Genomic DNA, 18,616 nt, shown 5'->3' with positions numbered 1-18,616 from the left:
TTCAGAGGCAACTGTGTAGACATAAAGTAAGATCTTGGGACTCCCTGGGGGACTGAATGAGAGGAGGCAACATATGTTGCCAGTAGTGCCTTCCCTAAAGGAGCTAGCCTGGCATTCAGACCCAAGCAGGGCTGCGGGGTACCTTCCTTCCGCACAGGTAATTGCAGACTCAGACATATGCGGCAGGGGATGAGTTTGTGCCTCATCTGAAACGCTGACGGTTAAGAATGGGTAGCGGCCAGGTGGTGGTGGTGCACGCCTTTAAGTCCCAGCACTCACTCGGGAGGCAGAGCCAGGCCAGCTTGGTCTACAGAGTGAGATCCAGGACAGGCACCAAAACTACACGGAGAACCCCTGTCTCGAAAAACAAAACAACAACAACAAAAAAGAGTAGGTAGCGGGGGAAGATATCGCCTCCAACACCATCTATCGCCCTCCCCTTAGCACATCTCTTGTAGAAATTTTTACAAAGCTTGGAGACACTGCTAGTTTCCTTTGCTATGACAAAGTACCCCAGACATCAACCTACAAAGAACAAAGCTGATTAGCTGACCCATTGCTTTGGAGCCTGGGGGGACACAACACACCATAGCGAGCAAACACCCTGGACCCAGTGAATGGCTTACAGTAGCTCTTGACATTCCTGATGCTGTGACCCTTTAATACAGTTCCCCATGTTATGGTGACCCCCAGCCATACTATTATTTTTGTTGCTACTTCATAACTGTAATTTTGCTACTGTTATGAATCATAATGCAAATATCTATGTTTTCTGATGGTCTTAGGTGACCCCTGTGAGAGGGTCATTCAACTCCCCATAGGGGTCATGACCTACAGGTTGAGAACCACTGGCTTAGAGAGACAGCGACAGAGAGAAACAGAGAGACAGAGAGATAGAGACAGAGACAGAAAGACAGAGACACAGAGATTGATTGAGATACCATGAGCCCCGTGGAGAATGTCCATAAATGACCTCAGACTTCACCCCAGGACCCACAACTTCACCACTTCCCAGTAGTGCCACACTGGGGACCAAGCTGTTAATGCATAGGCTTTTGGGGACTGTCTAGTTCCAATCTACATGAGCACACTCCCCCATGGTCACCTCTAACATTGTTTCCTCTTCTGAAGCATGCTTCCTGAAGAATTAACAGCTGCTCAGAGACACTCCAGTCTTTCTGGTTTAGATACATTCACTTCTGGAACTTAGGGGGTAGAGTTTATGGATCTTGAAACCAAGGTTTTGCTTATGATGGCCAGTCCTTCCCTTTGACAGTGGACAGTTAGAATGCTTTCAGGGTTTCTGTTAGTTTTTTAGACGTTACTAGAAAACCTATTGGTCACCTGTAACCACCCACACAGGTCAGCCACCTTATCTAAAAGTTCAGAGGCAACTATGTAGACATAAGATTTAAGTTCCAGTGACTCCAGGAGTCGGGGTGGGGAATGAGTAAGAGGAGGCAACATATGTTGATAGTATCAAGGACTTCCCCCACCTCAAGGATCTAGCCTAGTTGTGTTCAGACACATGCAGTGTTGCTAGGGACGCTTCCTTCTGCCCAGATAATTGCAGACTCAGTTATATTGGACAGGGTAGGTCACCCCTTATCTGAAACACTGATGAATGAGGACAGCAGTTGGCAGAGGATGTCATAGTGGGGCTGAAGAAAAATCTTGACGGTTGGCATTCCTTGGCTTTACTAGACTGAGTCTATGACCAGCAATCCCCAGCAGGAGATGATGGTGTTGTATGGCCTATAGGTCACATCTGGCTTGCCAATAATTCTTGCATAGTCCACAAACTTGGGGTGATTTTTAACAATCTTAAGGGGTTTTGCTGTAAAATAATCCCTCTGTACACTGTGAATATGTATTACTCTCATCGGTTAATAAAAAGTTGCTGGTAGCTAGGCAGGAAGTATAAGCAGGACAGTCAGACACAGAGCACTCTGGGAGGAGGAAGGGTAGAGTCAGGAGAGATGCCAGCCAGCTGCTGAAGAAGCAGGACCTATAGAAAAATGAAGTAACAAGCCATGAGCCACATGGTAAAACATATATTAAAAATATGGGCTAATTTAAGGGTAAGAGTTAGCTAGTAACAAGCCTGAGCTATCGGCCAAGCACTTATAAATAATGTTAAGCCTCTGTGTCGGTTATTTGGGAGCAGGTGGTTGGGACAGGAAAACTCCACCTACAGGGTTTTTAAGTAAGTAAAAGGAATAAAACTTCATAACATGGAACTTGCCTAAAATCAGTTTTTCCACTAGGTTTGGTTAGAACGCAGCTTCACTCATTTCTTTGTCTATTATGTCTACAGCTACCTAGTGCCACAGGTACAGAGACCACAGGGCCGCAAAGCCAAAATATTTACTGCCTGGCCCTCTTAAGGAAAGCTTCGTTGACCTCTCTTCTCCAAGACTCCTGCCTTGTAATGATCACAGAGTGCACTGGTGCCTCACCGGAACGTGTTCACGTTGAGGGGGGGGTCTTACATGAAGACTTTTGCATTTAATCCGGCAAGCAGTGGAGAACCTTCAAATTTGGTTCCAAACCAAGGCAGTGTATTCTGGAGCCTCAACAGAGAGAGCATCAGTGGAGAATTAAAGGGAGAACAGAGGAGGGAGGGGGAGCAGAGCCGAGAAGCGGGGAGTCGAGTCACTGAACTTGCAGTGAAGGGCCTTAGGAAGAGGGGACCTGGTACACAGTGGTCCATGGCGGAGACAGCAACAGATCGAACAAGCAGCGGCGTGAAGGCCGAGGGCACAAACATGCTAAGAGTTCGTGCCTAAGGGACACACACCTGAGAGCTTCAGAGAGGAAGGTGTTTTTGCCCCCTGATTGAATTCCTAACCAGGTGACCTGATGTTCTTGGCTTCCCAGTAACATCTTCGTAACTACAGCTCAGCATCGACAGGTGTAGACTTCAACAAAGGGTTGTCTCTGGGAGGCACATGCTTTAATGTGTGTTATTGTGTGAAATCGTAGGCAGAAATGGTTCAGGAAGTCCGTCCTGATCCCACCCAAGTAAATTCAATAATTCTCAGAGGCTCCCCTTAATTTCCTATTGGATTGACATTAACTGGTCTAAGCAGAGTAGAGGAAAAGACAATAGAATTCCAAAGAAAGCAAGGCTATATGATTATTCTTATAAACATTATGTTGGAAGACAAGCAATTACATCAGTTTTACAAAGTTCTGTGAGCAGATGTGTTTACTGCCGGAGAGGAGGGTCTGTGAAGTGATTGTTTTTAAGAGGGAATGCATTGCAAAGTGAAAACCTCTTCATCCTAGCACTTGAACCTGACATAAAGTACTAGTCCACTATTCAGAATTCATGCTCAGCTCACATGGGGGCGGGGAGTGCACTCTGGCTTTCTGGAAGGCTGAGAAAGGAGGTTCATGAATTCCAGGCTAGACTAGGCTACATAATTGAGACTCTGTCTCACATAAAATAAATAATGTATTAGCAACTGTAAAGTCCAAATAAAGTTTTGAGTTTGAGACTTCAGAATGTCAAAGAAAAGGTAGTTGATTTTTATCTTCATTTTTCCATTTTTAGGGTGAAGAAATTTCTCTAAAAGAATGGTTAACAGCAGCATAAATCTTTGTAATAGCATAGATGAGACTTTTAAAGTAAAATTCATTTTTCTAAGGCAGTTGCAGAGCACCAATTTTGGGATAAATCTCTACTTTTTGAATATGTACAATTTTCTCTAATTACCTTCATATTTCTTATGCTACTTAATCCATCAACTTTCTACTGTAGAAGTGCCTTACTTATTATAGTGTTTTTATGTGACGTTTGTTACAGTTAGGAGTCTATAAGATAAAAAGACTTCCTGAGATATTTTAGTCACAAACAGCCAGCAATGCCCATAGATTATCCAATACTATTCTAGGAGCAATGACTGGGTTTAGGTTCGTACTTTCAGAATCCAAACCACATCAGGTGCAAAGAATTTCAAATGACTTCTTGAACTGTCATTTTTAAAAACTTTTTTTTTGTTTTTGTTTTTCGAAGCAGGGCAGCTGGATGTACAAAAGTACAAAACTTATAAATGCCTTCTATACCATCAAACCTCCATGCCTTCAAAACCAGAACCACCTGGGTGATTCTTACGCATTACCAAATCCGGCTGCCAACATGGGGTACAACCTTGGCTGCCTCTGGAACACAGCTTCTCTGTGCTCTCGGGAAACACTTCCCAGAAGATTTCACCTCAGTGATTCTGGTCTCTTCTTAATCATTGCTAATTTCTTAGCTCCAGCCGACCAGCATCCATTGTCCCAGCACATTTCTCGAAGTTGTATTGCTGTTCTAACAGACAGTTCTGTTCTGGATGTAGCAATATGTCTTGGGATTTAGCTTTACTCTGGCCCCAGAGTTCACGAGGTTAAGAATATATTGCCACCTAAAGTCCCTGCCCACCTCTTGTACTATCTCTACCAGTTCAGCTGAGCCTTCTTGAAAAAGATCATCCCAGCTGGGCCTGTTGATTGTTGATGGTCCCCCATAGAAGAAGGGGCAAAGAAGGTCATGGGACCTGACTCTCCAGCCACTCCTCCCAACCAGCTGTGTAAAACTGCATGCCCTAATTGCACTTGGCGTTTGGGGAGAGACGAGAGTGTATTGGCTGGGAAGTCTGAAGGGCGAGAGCCGTCTTAGGGTTTCTATTGCTGTGGTCAAATACCATGACCAAAAAGCAAATTGGGGAGGAAAGGGTTTATTTGGCTTACACTTCCAGATCACAGTCCTTTGAGGAAGTCAGGACAGGACTCAAACAGGGCAGGAACCTGAAGGCAGGAGCTGATGCAGAGGCCATGGAGGTGTGCTGCTTACTGGCTTGCTTCCCCTGGCTTGCTCAGCCTGCTTTCTTACAGAACCCAAGACCAGCAGCCCAGGGATGGCACCACCTACTATGGGCTGGGCTCGCCTCCATTGATCACTAATTGAGAAAATACCCTACAGCTGGACCTCATGGAGGCATTTCCTTAACTGAGGCTCCTTCCTCTCTAATGACTCTAGTTTGTGTCAAGTTGACACTCAAAACCAGACAGTACAACTGACCCTTTGTGAGCTTGACACACAAATACACCACTATTAAGCCACAACCCTCCCTTTCTTATTCATCACCAAGATATCACACTAAAAACATAAATAACTTTAAAAGTCCCACAGTCTTTACAAATTCAAACACGTTAAAATTTCAGTCTCTTTAAAATATCCAATCTCTTTTAAAAGCTCAAGTCTTCCAAAATTAAGTCAAATACCTTCTTCAAGAGGGAAGAACCAGGGTACCATGACAATCTGAACCAAGCAAAACCAAATTCCAACAGTATAAATGACTTAATGCCCAATTATCTGGGATTTACTCACGATCTTCTGGACTCCTCCAAAGGGCTTGGGTCTCTTCTCCAGCTCTGTCCTCTGCAGCACACACAGCTTGTCTTCTAGGCTCCAGCTAGCTTCACTCTGTTGCTACTACTGTTCCTGGTGGTCATCCCATAGAACCCGCATCTCCAAAATGCTGGGGTCTTGTTGTGACTGGGCTGCACTTTCACCAATAGCCTCTCATAGGCTCTCTTCATGGTACCAAGCCTCAGCTTCTCTGCATGACCCCTTCAGTCCTGTGCTTCAACTGCTGCTGAGGCTGCACATTCACCAATGGCCTCTCCTGGCTTCTCATAGTGCCTAGCCTCAGCTGCTCTCCATGACCCCCTCCATGCCTTCAGAACCAGTACCACCTGGGTGACTCTTACACATTACCAAGTCCGGCTGTCAACATGGGGTACAACCTTGGCCACCTCTGGAACACAGCTTCTCTGTGCTCTCGGGAAACACTTCCCAGAAGATTTCACCTCAGTGATGCTGGTCTCTTCCTAATCACTCCTCATTTCTCAGCTCCAGCTGACCAGCATCCATTGTCCCAGTAACATAAAGGTTTCACTCTAGTAGTTCTGGTATCTTATTAATCACAGCTGATTCTTCAGCCCCAGCTAACCAGAACCACGGGATCTTAATTCAAAATAACAAATGGCCCTGATAGAGTCTTTAAACTTCCCTTTGAAACTTCACAAGCCAGGCTTCAGTCTTCTGTATTTCCCTCAATATTCTTGTCTTCCAAGTTCCCACAGAATATCCTACTGAGCTCTCAACACTCAATGGCTTTTCTAGCCCAAAGTTCCAAAGTCCTTCCACAATCCTCCCCCAAACACAGTCATGTCTGTCACAGCAATACTCTACTATGCTGGTACCAATTTATGTCTTCATTAAAGATTCTACTCCTGTGAAGGACACCATGACCACCGCAACCCTTATAAAGGAAAACATGGAACTGAGGTGGTGGCTTACAGTTTCAGAGGTTTAGTCCATTGTCATCGTGGTGAGGAGTGTGGTGGCATGCAGGCAGACGTGGTGCTGGAAAAAGCTGCTACATGTTGATCTGCAGGCAACAGGAAGTAGACTGTCTCACTGGGCATGGCTTGAGCATATATGAGACCTCAAAGCCGCCTCCACAGTGACACGCTTCCTCCAACAAGACCACACTTCCTCCAGCAAGGCTACACCTCCTAATAGTGCCACTCCTTTTGGGGGGCATTTTATTGCAAACCACAGGAGGGCCTTTGTCTCTGCAGCTGAGGGAAGCCATTATCCATGCTGGTTGAAGACGTTCCAGTGAGGCTGTTTGGGGGTCACCCCACATTCCTGTCGGTAACCCCTGATCCACACTCTGTAAGTAAGCCCAAGAGACTCATTAATTCTCCAGGGGGAGCTTTGTTGGAATCGAATATTGGTTGTCATTGAGACCTTAAAAGAAGGTGGTAGTCATTGCCTAGTTCCCCGGAACCTGAGAGAAAATTCCCCAATATCAGCACACTCCACCTCAGACCAACCAGCAGGAATTTGAGGCTCTGAAATGCGTTTCCCCTGGACCAGCCGTACTCTAAGGCCTGCTCAGGCGTCTTTCCCTCCTCTGTCTCAGAGTATGTCTGGATTTTCACTGTCCTTTCTTCTTCAGGCTTACGTCTATAGGGTTAAGAGGTAGCCTGTAGCTGAAGTTTCCTCCAGTTCTGCCCAGCACCACAGACCCCGCAACCGCTCATAAAATAATCACTCAGAAGCTTATATTAGTTAAACTGCTCAGCCATTAGCTCAGGCCTGCCATTGACTAGCTCTTACACTTAAACTCAGCCCATTTCTGTTAATCTCTATGTCACCACGTATTCCGTGGCTTTACCTGTTGCCTTTACATGTTGCTCCCTGGATGGCAGGCTGGCGTCTCCCGACTCAGCCTTCCTGTTCCCGGAATTCTCTTCTCTGCTTGTCCCACCTATACTTCCTGCCTGGCTACTGGCCAATCAGCATTTTATTTATACAGAGCGATATCCACAGCAGTGGCCGTGGGGTGGGTGTTGGGCAGTGGGAGAAAGAGGCCCAGACAAGAGAGCTAGGATGGTCTCCACACCATGCATCACCCCCTTTAGCTGCACAGCAGAGCCAAGGAGTCTCCGTGTGAGGAATTCCAACAGGGAAGGTTCTAGTGAAAGGTGACTGTAGACCAGGAAGGTGGAAAAACATGGACTACTTTAGGCTTCCTTCGAGGGCACTGTAGAGACCCAACTCAGCGGCAGAGGTGTGTGGTGGGAGTCGGTTGTCTCTGCCACGGAAGTCTGAGCCACTGCGCTCACTGGTTACCTGAGTGGGTCATTACGCAGACAGCTTCAGGAAGTGTGAAGTGGGAGAGAGAGAAAGAACAGTGAGGAGAGGCCATGAGGAAGGGAAGGACCGCAGCAAAGAGAACGGATGTGAAAGCCACAGAGGGAAAGTCCTGGGAGTGATGGAATGTGACACGTCCTGAGGGAGGAAGCAACGTCCAGAGAGGAAGCTAAGGAGAGTGAGCAGTTTGTCAACGGGCCATGCAAATGCCTCCGGGCCTCGATGGCCACAGCTGTTTCCTGTTTGTGTCTGGTTAGTTATTAATAACTAAGTCTCTGAACCGAGAGCCCTGGGCACGTTCCTCTCACCCAGCGGCCAGCGGCTCACCTGAACTACCAGAGCCCAGGTCCATAGAGGCGGCTAAAGGATCTGTCCCCTTTACCCACATCACCGTGAACCTGCCTAGGTGATAAGTAACTTTCATCTTTAGAAATAACCTTATTTGGCAGAGTTTTAGAGTTTCAGGACATTAGTGAATCAGTACAGTTCCACACCCTAACCCTAACCTAAACCCCATTTTTTGGTAGTTTGTTGACACATATTTAGAAGCGCGGTCGCTGGATCACATGGTTAGATTATGCTCAGCTTTTTTTTTTTTTTTTTTTTTTTTCGAGACAGGGTTTCTCTGTGTAGCTTTGCGCCTTTCCTGGAACTCACTTGGTAGCCCAGGCTGGCCTCGAACTCACAGAGATCCGCCTGGCTCTGCCTCCCGAGTGTTGGGATTAAAGGCGTGCGCCACCACCGCCCGGCTATGCTCAGCTTTTTAAAGAGAATGTTAAACTTGGGACTTACAGGTGAAGTGGACTATTAGAGGCTGCCACCATGAGAGTCAGTGAAGAGGAGAGAGGCAGAGAAAGTTAAAATAGAATGTTCTACTCTAAAGCGAGAAGCCGAGGAAGAGCTTCGAAACTCACAGGGGAAATGAAAGGGCTCCTGAGAGGGCAGGTGAAGGCCAGACACTCAGGGAAGGAAGAGAATGCATCTTCAACCCTGCCACTCACTGGCACGGGAGAGGCAGCAGCTACTTTCAAAAAGTAAGCCCTTGGGACAAGTCCCCAAGCCTCCAGCCAACGGTAGGGTTTGGTGAGGCGTGATTCTTCTTACTGGCAGGTCAGCAGTGAAGTTAAATCCTTATGACTCTGTGGGTCAGACTTCATCCTGGGAGAGAATCTATTGTTACAATGTTAGCTGTCCTGGGGGCCTGAAATCCTGTAACCACTGCAAGTCTGCAAGTCTCGGTTTAGCTTACCACCCTCCAGTGTGAGGGAAGGCTGGTTTGGGAGGGCACTAGGGAGAGCCAAACACTGACAAGCCAGAGATGGGAACAGCAGAAGGCTCCATCCAGCAAGAACACAAAGAGATAGATACGGCCCTCTTTCAGCTGGGACATATCCGACCAACTGATAATTCCTCTTGGGGGGTTGATAGCCCTGAGCCAAGGCCAGTGGGTAAATCAACCTTAGTGTTGTTCACTGATGGAGCCTAAGCTAAGGCTCCAGGGGTGTGGCTGTGGGTTCATCACCCCTTTATGATAAAATCCCCAAGACACTTGAAAAAGAAGGACATACCTCATCACAATAAAGGCTATGTTCGAATTTTCTATAGCCAATGTTATTCTAAATGATGAACTCCTGAGAGAATTGTCTCCAAAATGTAGAACAAGGCAAGGGTGTCCAATCTCTCTACTGTTATTCAATATTTTACCCAAAGTCTTAGCTAGAGCATTAAAACAAGAGAAAGAAATAAAAGGGATGGAGCTAGAAAAGTAAGTCACATTATCCCCATTTATAGGGTACGTGATCCTGTGCTTGAAAGACTAAAGACTAAACCAGAGTACCCTTGGGCCTGATAAACATTTTCGGCATTATAGTAGGATATAACATCAAAATTCATAAATATTTAGTAGCATTTTTGTATATCAGTGATGAATTTGTCAGAAGAAACCAGGGTTGGGAAATCATATTCATGATACCATTAGTTAATTAATTAAAATACCTAGGATTCACTGTCACTAAGAAGGTGAAATAATTCAACAATGAAAAACTCAAGGCACTAAAGAAAGAAATTGAAGAAAGCAGTAGAATTTGGAAAGATCTCCCATGCTCCTGGGTTGGAAGAATTAATATTGTGGTGATAGCTCCAGTACTGAAATCAATCTACAGATTCAACCCGACTCCCATCAAAATTCCAATGACATTTTTTCCCACAGAGATAGAGAAGAATAGATTTCTAAAATTTGTATTGCACAGAGATTCATAAGTGCAAACAGATCCCTGAGAATCAAGGCAATTCTTAGCAAAAACAGTAATGATGGAAGCCTTACAAGACCTGTTCTCAAACTGTATTGCAGAGCCATAGTGACAGCACAAAAATCACAAAATCACTGGAATAGAAAACCTAGAAATAACCCACACAGCTACAGTCCCAATTGTGTGTGTGTGTGTGTGTGTGTGTGTGTGTGTGTGTGTGTGTGTGTGTTTGTTGGTCAGTCTGTCGGTCCTTCGGTCTGTCTGTGTCCATGCTCAATGTTGACCCCGGGTGTCTTTCTCAGTCCCTCTCCACCTTATTGGTTTTGACACAGAGTCTCTCACTGAACTTGGAACTCACAGATTCTGATAGGCTGACTGCCAGCAAGCCCCAGGGACCCTTCCCTCTCTGCCTCCCCCGTGCTGGACTTTTTTATATGAATGTTGGGGTTCCAAACTAAGGTTGAGGATGGCCCAGAACTCATAGAGATCTGCCTGCCTCTTCCTTGAGCGCTGAGATTAAAGGTGCGCAGCACAAAACTGGCCTTACAGCCATCAGTTTTTGACAAAGGCATCAGAAACATTTATTAAAGTGAAGACAGCCTCTTCAACAAAATGGTAGGGAAACTGGACTCCCCTACGTACAAGAATACAAGAGCTAGATCTGTACCTGGCCTCCCAGACAAAATAATTACAATGCAAGGCCTCCATGTCTACATCATTTTCCTTAGCACAAGTGTTTTCAAGGTTCATTCAAGCCACATCAGGTGTCACTACTTCATTCCTCTGCCATCTGGGCAATATTGCTTCATCTAGACTTGTCGCAATGTGTTCAGTCATTGTGATGGCTGTTCTTGGGTGTCAATTTGACTACAGCTGGAATTAACTAAAACCTGAATGGCTGGGCACACCTGTGACTGATTTTTTTTCTTAACTGAATCATTGTAAGTAGGAAGACCCACTTTTATTCTGGATTTTTTTTTTTTTTCCCCAGACAGGGTTTCTCTGTGTAGCTTTGCACCTTTCCTGGAACTCACTCTGTAGCTCAGACTGGCCTCAAACTCACAGAGATCCGCCTGGCTCTGCCTCCTGGATCTTTAAGGTGGGAAGATCCACCTTTAATCTGGGCCATACCTCTACTGGCAGCCTGTTATAAAGGACATGGAAGAAGGAAGCTCACTCTCAAGCTGCTTACGCTTGCTCTCACTATGAAGTCCATTCCCCAGGGTCTGCTTCTTCTGGATTCCAGAGTATACAAAGACCAGCTGAGACATCCAGCCTCATGGACTGAACAACTACTGGATTCTTAGACCTTCAGTTGGTTGGTCGACAGCCATTGTTGGATTAGCTGGACCACAGCCTGTAAGCCATTCTAATAAAACCCCTTTCTATATATAAAGGGAGATTCACTCTATAAGTTCTGATCCTCTAGAGCAGTGGTTCTCAATCTTCCTAATGCTGCTACCCTTTAATACAATTCCTCATGTTGTGGTGACCCCCCAACCATAAAATTATTTTTGTTGCTACTTCATACCTGTAATTTTTGCTATTGTTGTGAATTGTAATATAAGTATCTGATATGCAAGATATCTGATATGTGACCTCTGTGGGGTCGAGACCCACTGGTTGAGAACCACTGCTCTAGAGACTCAGAATGGATGTATTAGTTAAACTAATATATATCCTCCATTCACTAAGTGATGGAGTTTGAAGGTCTGTTACTGCTGTACTGTTTTTTGAAAAGTCTGTTCTTTCTCCATCGAATTGACTTTGAATCTCTGTCAAAACTCAATTTGCCACATTTGTGTTGGGCTCTCTCATCTTCCTGTCCTCCCCCCATGCATCAATGTGTCTATTCTTTCACCTGTAGCACATTGGCTGGGTCCCTGAAGCTTCAGAATTGGTCTCAAGAAAGGAAAATGCTCCTGTTTTGTTTGCTTTCCCAGTTTTGGGCAGGGTTTTTTTTTTTTTTTAATGTCTTGGTTCCGTATCTTGAACATTATCTTTTCCAGACACATCAGAAGAGAGCAGCTGCCAAACACGGTCAATTCTAAACTAAGAAAAATTAATTAAATGTGTTTGAGAAAGAGAACTAAGGATGCACTAGCTGGTGAAACATGAAACTCGACAGAAGGATTTGTTAAAGACTTAAGAAAGGGCAGAACATTTAAGAAGCTTTCTGCTCTAAACAATGGTGGAAAATGTGGCATTATTGGCGCTGTCCCTGTGGACCATGGGTCCTAGTTCCTATATATAATTGCCATTCCAAAAATTGAATCAGCTACATGATTGATTTGTAAAACTATTACCCCAGCCTCTTATAACCCCCTCTCATGGCAGAGTTCTGCCCTAAAATCAATACACAAAGACTTCCAAATGCACACATGCTTTACAAATAGAATAACTGAAGATGTGGGATTTCAACCTAACGATAATGTCTGCGACGAGAATTGTCACGTGTCAGTCTGTTGCGTTCCATATTAGTGTCACCAGTGACATGCAGAATGACATTTTACTAAGTTGTAAAGAAAAATGAAACCGTGCAATTTTCAGGAAAATTGGTGGATCTGGAAAGTGAATAAACTTTAAAATACACTTATTTCTAAGGAGAAGGGGTGCTGAAGTGACTGGGGATATATTATTTTGTCCTGATCTCACCCTGACTCCATTTGCTATATTATTTTGTCCTGATCTCACCCTGAGTCCATTTGTGTCTGCTTGGGTGCTTTTCAGTCCCCTAACCCCCCTGGACAGTCATATCCACCTTGGCAACACATTCAGGACTTTTTCATGACCCTGACCAGATGCATAACCAAAATATCTGCTGAATGTACAGTCAAAGCACTTGTCACCAGGCTCCGCCTTACCTGCACCTGACATTGCGGTTTCGTGGTTCTTGACTTTATAAACACTGCACCCCTGAACTTCGATGCCAAGCTTTTTGCTGAGGCCATAGCCTGTTCTTGGTCACTGGACACACACAACAAACAACCCAGAAAAAAAGAAAAGCGTTGTGTGCTTAAAAACAGCTAAGAAATAAAAAGATGTCTATGTACTGAACAGATGTTCTAGCTCTCAGAGTACATCCCCTCCAAAACATCCCCCACTGAAGATCAGCAACCTCTCGGGAGCCCCTGATGAAATGTAATCTGCACCCTCCCATCATGGAGATGTAAGATATGGGGGTAGGGGAAGGTTAAACCCGCAGAATTCTGACTTTAGTCCCAGCACTCAGGAGGCAGGGGAAATAAGATTTGCACACAGTCTTCTGCTCCTGTCTCCTGCTGTGTGGAGCAGACCAGGAAAACCTCCTCCTCATCTATAGGGAGGATGAGTCATTCCTCATGTCTCACATGTCATGGGAAGGATTCCTCACCCCGTGGAGAATCTCAGTCTGCACCCACATCCTAAATGTCTAAACAACAGAGAAGCAAATAGCAATTACTCTGCCCTCTATGTCCCCTAAACTGACACACACTGTAAACAGGGAACCTTGTACCTAAGCTGGCCACCCAACTGGTATGGGACCTGCAGACTAGTTCAGTTGGCCATGCCTTCTTTTTTTTTTTTAATTTTATAATTTAATTTTACATATCAGCCACAGATTTCCCCTGTCTTCTCTCTTCCCTACTCCAGTGATCAGATAGCCAAACACCCCAACTGTCGTGGTAGAACTCTCATCCAATGACTGATGGAAGCGGATGCAGAGATCCACGGCCAGGCCCCAGGTGGAGCTCCGGGAGTTCAATTGGCAAGAAAGAGGAGGGATTGTATGAGCGAGAATTGTTGGCCATGCCTTCTATCCTGGCTTTCAATTCTCTTAGCAAAAGCTAATTCCAGGACTGAGAGGCAAATACCTGATTCTGTGAGAAGTTCTCGGGACAGCTGTAAATAACACAAGGTCGAGACTTTGCCACCAGGACAATTAGCATGGCAGGTTAAACTATGGGCACTCATTTAAAACTAAGTTCTGGTGTCATACTGTGGATCCGCCCTGCCTGTGTCAAGAAAACACTGCCTGAGGAGGAAGAAACTTGGACTGTGAAAGCCACACCTTCCAGACACCAGCGCTCCAGCCCTGCTCCCGTTACAAACGTGGAAGCCAGTGGACCTGGCGGAAGGCTAAGGAACTCCACAAGGGACATTTGGAGATGGGGTCACGATGTCGCTTTCTCCCTTCGCACTCACAGCAGTATCAGCCCCCACCGGTCCCCAGGACTGGACTCTGACACAAAATTTTACTAACTCTGCTGCATCTAAAAATAATAGATTTGTTTAAAAAATTGTCTGATTACTTTAATGAGCTTTGCCTGACTATGCACCCAAATAACACTTGATCCTTATAAATGACAAAGCCCCTTGGGTCCTCTCACACTTCTCCTCCCAGGTCTATGTGTGATTCAGCCCTTAATGATTCTGCTTAGTTAATTAATTGTTAAACTTCGTCAAACAACCAGTAGTGTAGTGGGTTACCGAACTATCCGTGGAGCGTCTCATGAGAGTATTCCTAAGGGTGCCTTGAAGTTCTGAAACTACCTTGAGTAAAACTGGTCCCTAGACCAGCCCTGAATTCCTGTACACCGTGACCCTGAGCTGAAGGTTAACTGTCTGACCATTTAACGGCTACTCTCTGCTTCTGTTGACGCTGCCTGCTTGTTGTAGATGTCCAGAGCTGCCTTTCTGTATAAGACACAATTGAATTTTTCACCTGAACCAGCTTGAGGTCAAGGCTGCTTCCCACTAATTGACTTATTTGGGCCTCTTGGAAATTTATGTCTTCAGGTGCCTCTATTAAATGACCCAGTACCTGCCACTTCATAAAATGCAAAGATTTGAAAATAACTACAGTAACTGAGGTAATACCATCTTATCCCACTCTTACCCTGGGTCCATTTTGGGTCTACCCAGGTGATTTTTCAGCTCTTTACCCTGTAAACACTCATTTGTTTGGGATTAACATTCTGGTCTGCAAGACCTCCGGCTTCAGCCTTCATCGGCAGACAAGGCAGCTGTGGATTTAATGCTTCTGAATATAAATAAAATGAAGAATAGAAAAACTAGGGTCTTTTGGGAAAAAAAATTAGGTAGGCTTTCAAAAAGATTGCTGAAACAAATAAAAGTATTAGTGAAAGAGAGGACATTGAAGTTAATTCCACAGCAATAAAAAGAAGAGACAACATATTATAAACAATTGTATGCTACTGCATTGGCTACTCTTTAAGAAGTAGGTAAACTTCTAGAAACATTTAGCCCACCTGGCCCAAATCATAGGGAAACAGAACATGTGAGCCAACATGTAACTAATGTGGACAGTAAACGAGTAATCACAAACCTCTCATGAAAGACAAAACCAGGATTAAGTTAAGTGCATGCTCAACAAAATATCAACAGTCTGAGGAAGATTGCAACAGAGTCCCAAATCTTTACAATATCCAAGATACACTCTATAGTGATATAAGGGGCTGGAGAGATGGCTCAGCGGTTAGGAGCCATGTACTGCTCTTTCCTAAGACTCAGGTTTGGTTCCCAGCACCCATACTGGTCAGCTCACAATGGCCTGTAAGAGTTTCTTGTAGTGCTCTTAACATATGTCAATATAATACTTAGGACCAGTATAGCTAAAATAACAGTAGGAAAGGGGAATGGACTGTACTACTGCAAAGTTTCTGTACTCTATGTAAAGGTATACAATATTAACTGAAACAAACTGAAGAATGCGAAGTTCCTGTTGTCATCCCCAAAGCAACCACTAAAGGAAATACCAACGATAACTTTAAAGAAAAATAATAAATGCAATTCTAAAAAAGTTCAAGTAATCAAAGAGAAGGTCAAGAGGAATGAAAATGGAACCACATATACTGGATAAACAGTGAACAAGAAATAAAACAATATATCAAGGATTATATTAAATGTAAATGGAGTAAAAAAAAAATCTAGTTAAAATGCAAAGCTGAGCCCAAGAATACAGTTCTGTTCAATCCCCAGCACTGCTGGAGAAAAAAATAAGCAAAGATAGTTAGGATAAAATGTTTAGAACAGACTTTTTAAGACAAAGATCTAACTACCAGTGATGTCTAAAAGAGATACTTGAAATATGAATAGGAAGTTGAAAGTTAAAAAAAAATCATGAAAATTATAACCATAAGTTGGATGGGCTGGCTATACGCTGTGTATTCAATTTCCTCTTTGATAAAACACTCCATCCTGGTGGGAAGCTGGTTAAAAAACACAATAGTCTAAGGAGGTGAAATACTCCTCTTGTAGAGGAGCTCATTAAACCCAGGAAATAAACAACTCCGTGGCTTTGTGATGCCAGTAAGGACCCAGCTCTTCTCTGCCTCTCTGCTGTGCTACACAAAGGCAGTGCTATTCCAAAGGATAGTGTAGTAGCTGTGGTTCTTCCAAGGTTTTGCCCTTGCCCTCATCATTCAAACAGAAAGAGTTAAGTTTTTTAGAACAAGGAAAGGTCCCAGATCACTTCGTAGAATTATTTTGATTTGAAAACAAGGTTTATTCATTCAACGGTGATCCATTTTAACTCTAGCCCTCCAAAATCATGATGGAGGATGATGCTCAAGGGGGAGAGTGGAAGGGATGCTTAGTTTGCTCCTGTAACCGAGTAGCGGGGAATGGGATGCCCAAACAACAGAAATTAATTTACTCACAGTGCTGACTGAATTAGTAGTAGAAATCCAAGTGTGTGTGTGTGTGTGTGTGTGTGTGTGTGTGTGTGTGTGTGTATTAGGGTTATCTGGAGGAACATAACTGATAGAATACATATATACATATTTATTAGCTCTCCTCCCAGTCATCACGAGCACCTTTCCTTCTGTAATTCTTTGCCCAAAGAACCTGCTGTCACCTGTGCCCTTCAGTCCATCAGCATGTGGCCCTTCTGCTCCCCACAACTGCCTTCTTGAGTTGTCTCTCCCCAGGGACAGGCCAAACTCCGGCTCCCTAACCTGTGGTTGTCCCCTGTTCTAAGCCTCCCAGACGAGCTCGGTTTTAAAGACTATGTTCTCTTGAAGATGGAACCTGCCTGACTCCTTCCTTCTCGCTTACACCAAGTGACAAAATGAGGTTCTTCCCCGACGCTGACCTGTTCACCAAAGAAATCACAATCCTGTCAAAACCTGCAACTCGACTTAAGGCTGTGGAGATGTAGATTTTTCTAGGGGATAGGAATGGCCAGTCTCTCTTCTCCAGCTTCCTGATTTACCTTTTAGACGGAGCCTCTGCTGTCTCAGTCGCAGTGCGAGCCATGTGTCTGGAGCTGTGCCCAGGTTGACTTCTTACTGGTGTCTCACCCTGCTCTTGGCTCTGCATTTTTAGGTAGCTTATCACTACCTTGTGAATTTCCAAAGCATTTCCATTCTAACTCTTGGGAGTATAGTTTTGTTTGGCTTTGATTTTGGTCTTAATCTTTCTCTTTTAGTGAATATTATGTAGGCAACTTCTAGTCTGCTGTTTTACCTGGAAGTCCTTTAATGTGTTTTTATGACAGTGGCCACCATGATCAAAGTAAAAAGATGTTGTTGAAAATAAATAGTGCGCATACACAGGTAATACCAGAACTCAGCAACTCTAACATAAAAGGGATCACACAGGAAAATTAGAAAAGTATGACAATAACTCAGTGTAAGGATATGGGAAGGCTGTGGATGTTCCAAAGTTATATGAAAAGAACTCCACCCCAGGAATTGTCTTGAAGATGCTAATTAAAACAATGGTAAGGGAACAGGAGAGATGGCTCAGTTTTTAAGAACATGTATCTTGTATGGGACCTGAATTTGGTTCCCAGCACTCACATCTCACTGTTCTGAACTATCTGTAACTCCACCTCCAGGGGAGGCAATGACCTCTTCCAGTCCCTGTGGACACCAGCACTCATGTGCATATACTCACAGAGAACTTATCCATATACATAATTTTAAGAAAACCTTTAAAATAGATTATATGACATGGGATGCCAATCAAATCAACAAAAGTGTAACATTTTTGTGTTAGTCTTGGCAACAGTGTGAGGAAATGGGCATCCTTCCACATTTAGGTTGGAGTGTGCACTGCAGTAGTCATTCTAGAGGTAATCCAGTGTGATACATTTAGTCACAAAAACCAGAAGACCCAAACAAATAGCAAGAGTTAACTCCTGAGCCATCCAACTGAATGTCTAGGCGCCACAGTATCATGCCTGCCTAATGGTGTCATTATTTCTTCCTCTTCTGAGCGGAAGTCATTCTCCATAACGGTGTCTCCTCTTGAGGAGAGCTTGTATGGATGCAGCAGTGAGTTCAGCAGGGGAAGAGTAGAAACCCGAAGGTAACGTCATTTAACTAAGAGTGAGGCCAGATTTGAATTCTCGTCATGTCCCCTGTGTCTCCTGCCCACCATTTGTCCTTTGCACGAATCCGTGCCTGCCTGAAGGATATCTTGTGACTCTGTCCCTAACAAAGGGCTTTGCTTTGTCTTTATGGAATAGTAAAGAAAGCGCTATGTGGGGAAGAAATGGGGTACTTTATAGAAAAATTTAATGGAGTTTTACAAGGTCTTACTTAAGTCACTGGCTCCAACTGATACAAATAACAAACATCATAGTTTATTGAGCAATATCTATAAATGTTGTGTTCAACAGTTGTTAAAGATATTCATTTTA

The sequence above is a fragment of the Peromyscus californicus genome, unplaced genomic scaffold (genome assembly GCF_007827085.1).
Source record: "Peromyscus californicus insignis strain IS unplaced genomic scaffold, ASM782708v3 Scaffold_20__1_contigs__length_68692818, whole genome shotgun sequence".
Classification (NCBI taxonomy): Eukaryota; Metazoa; Chordata; class Mammalia; order Rodentia; family Cricetidae; genus Peromyscus; species Peromyscus californicus.
Note: the sequence above shows the minus strand (reverse complement) of the source record.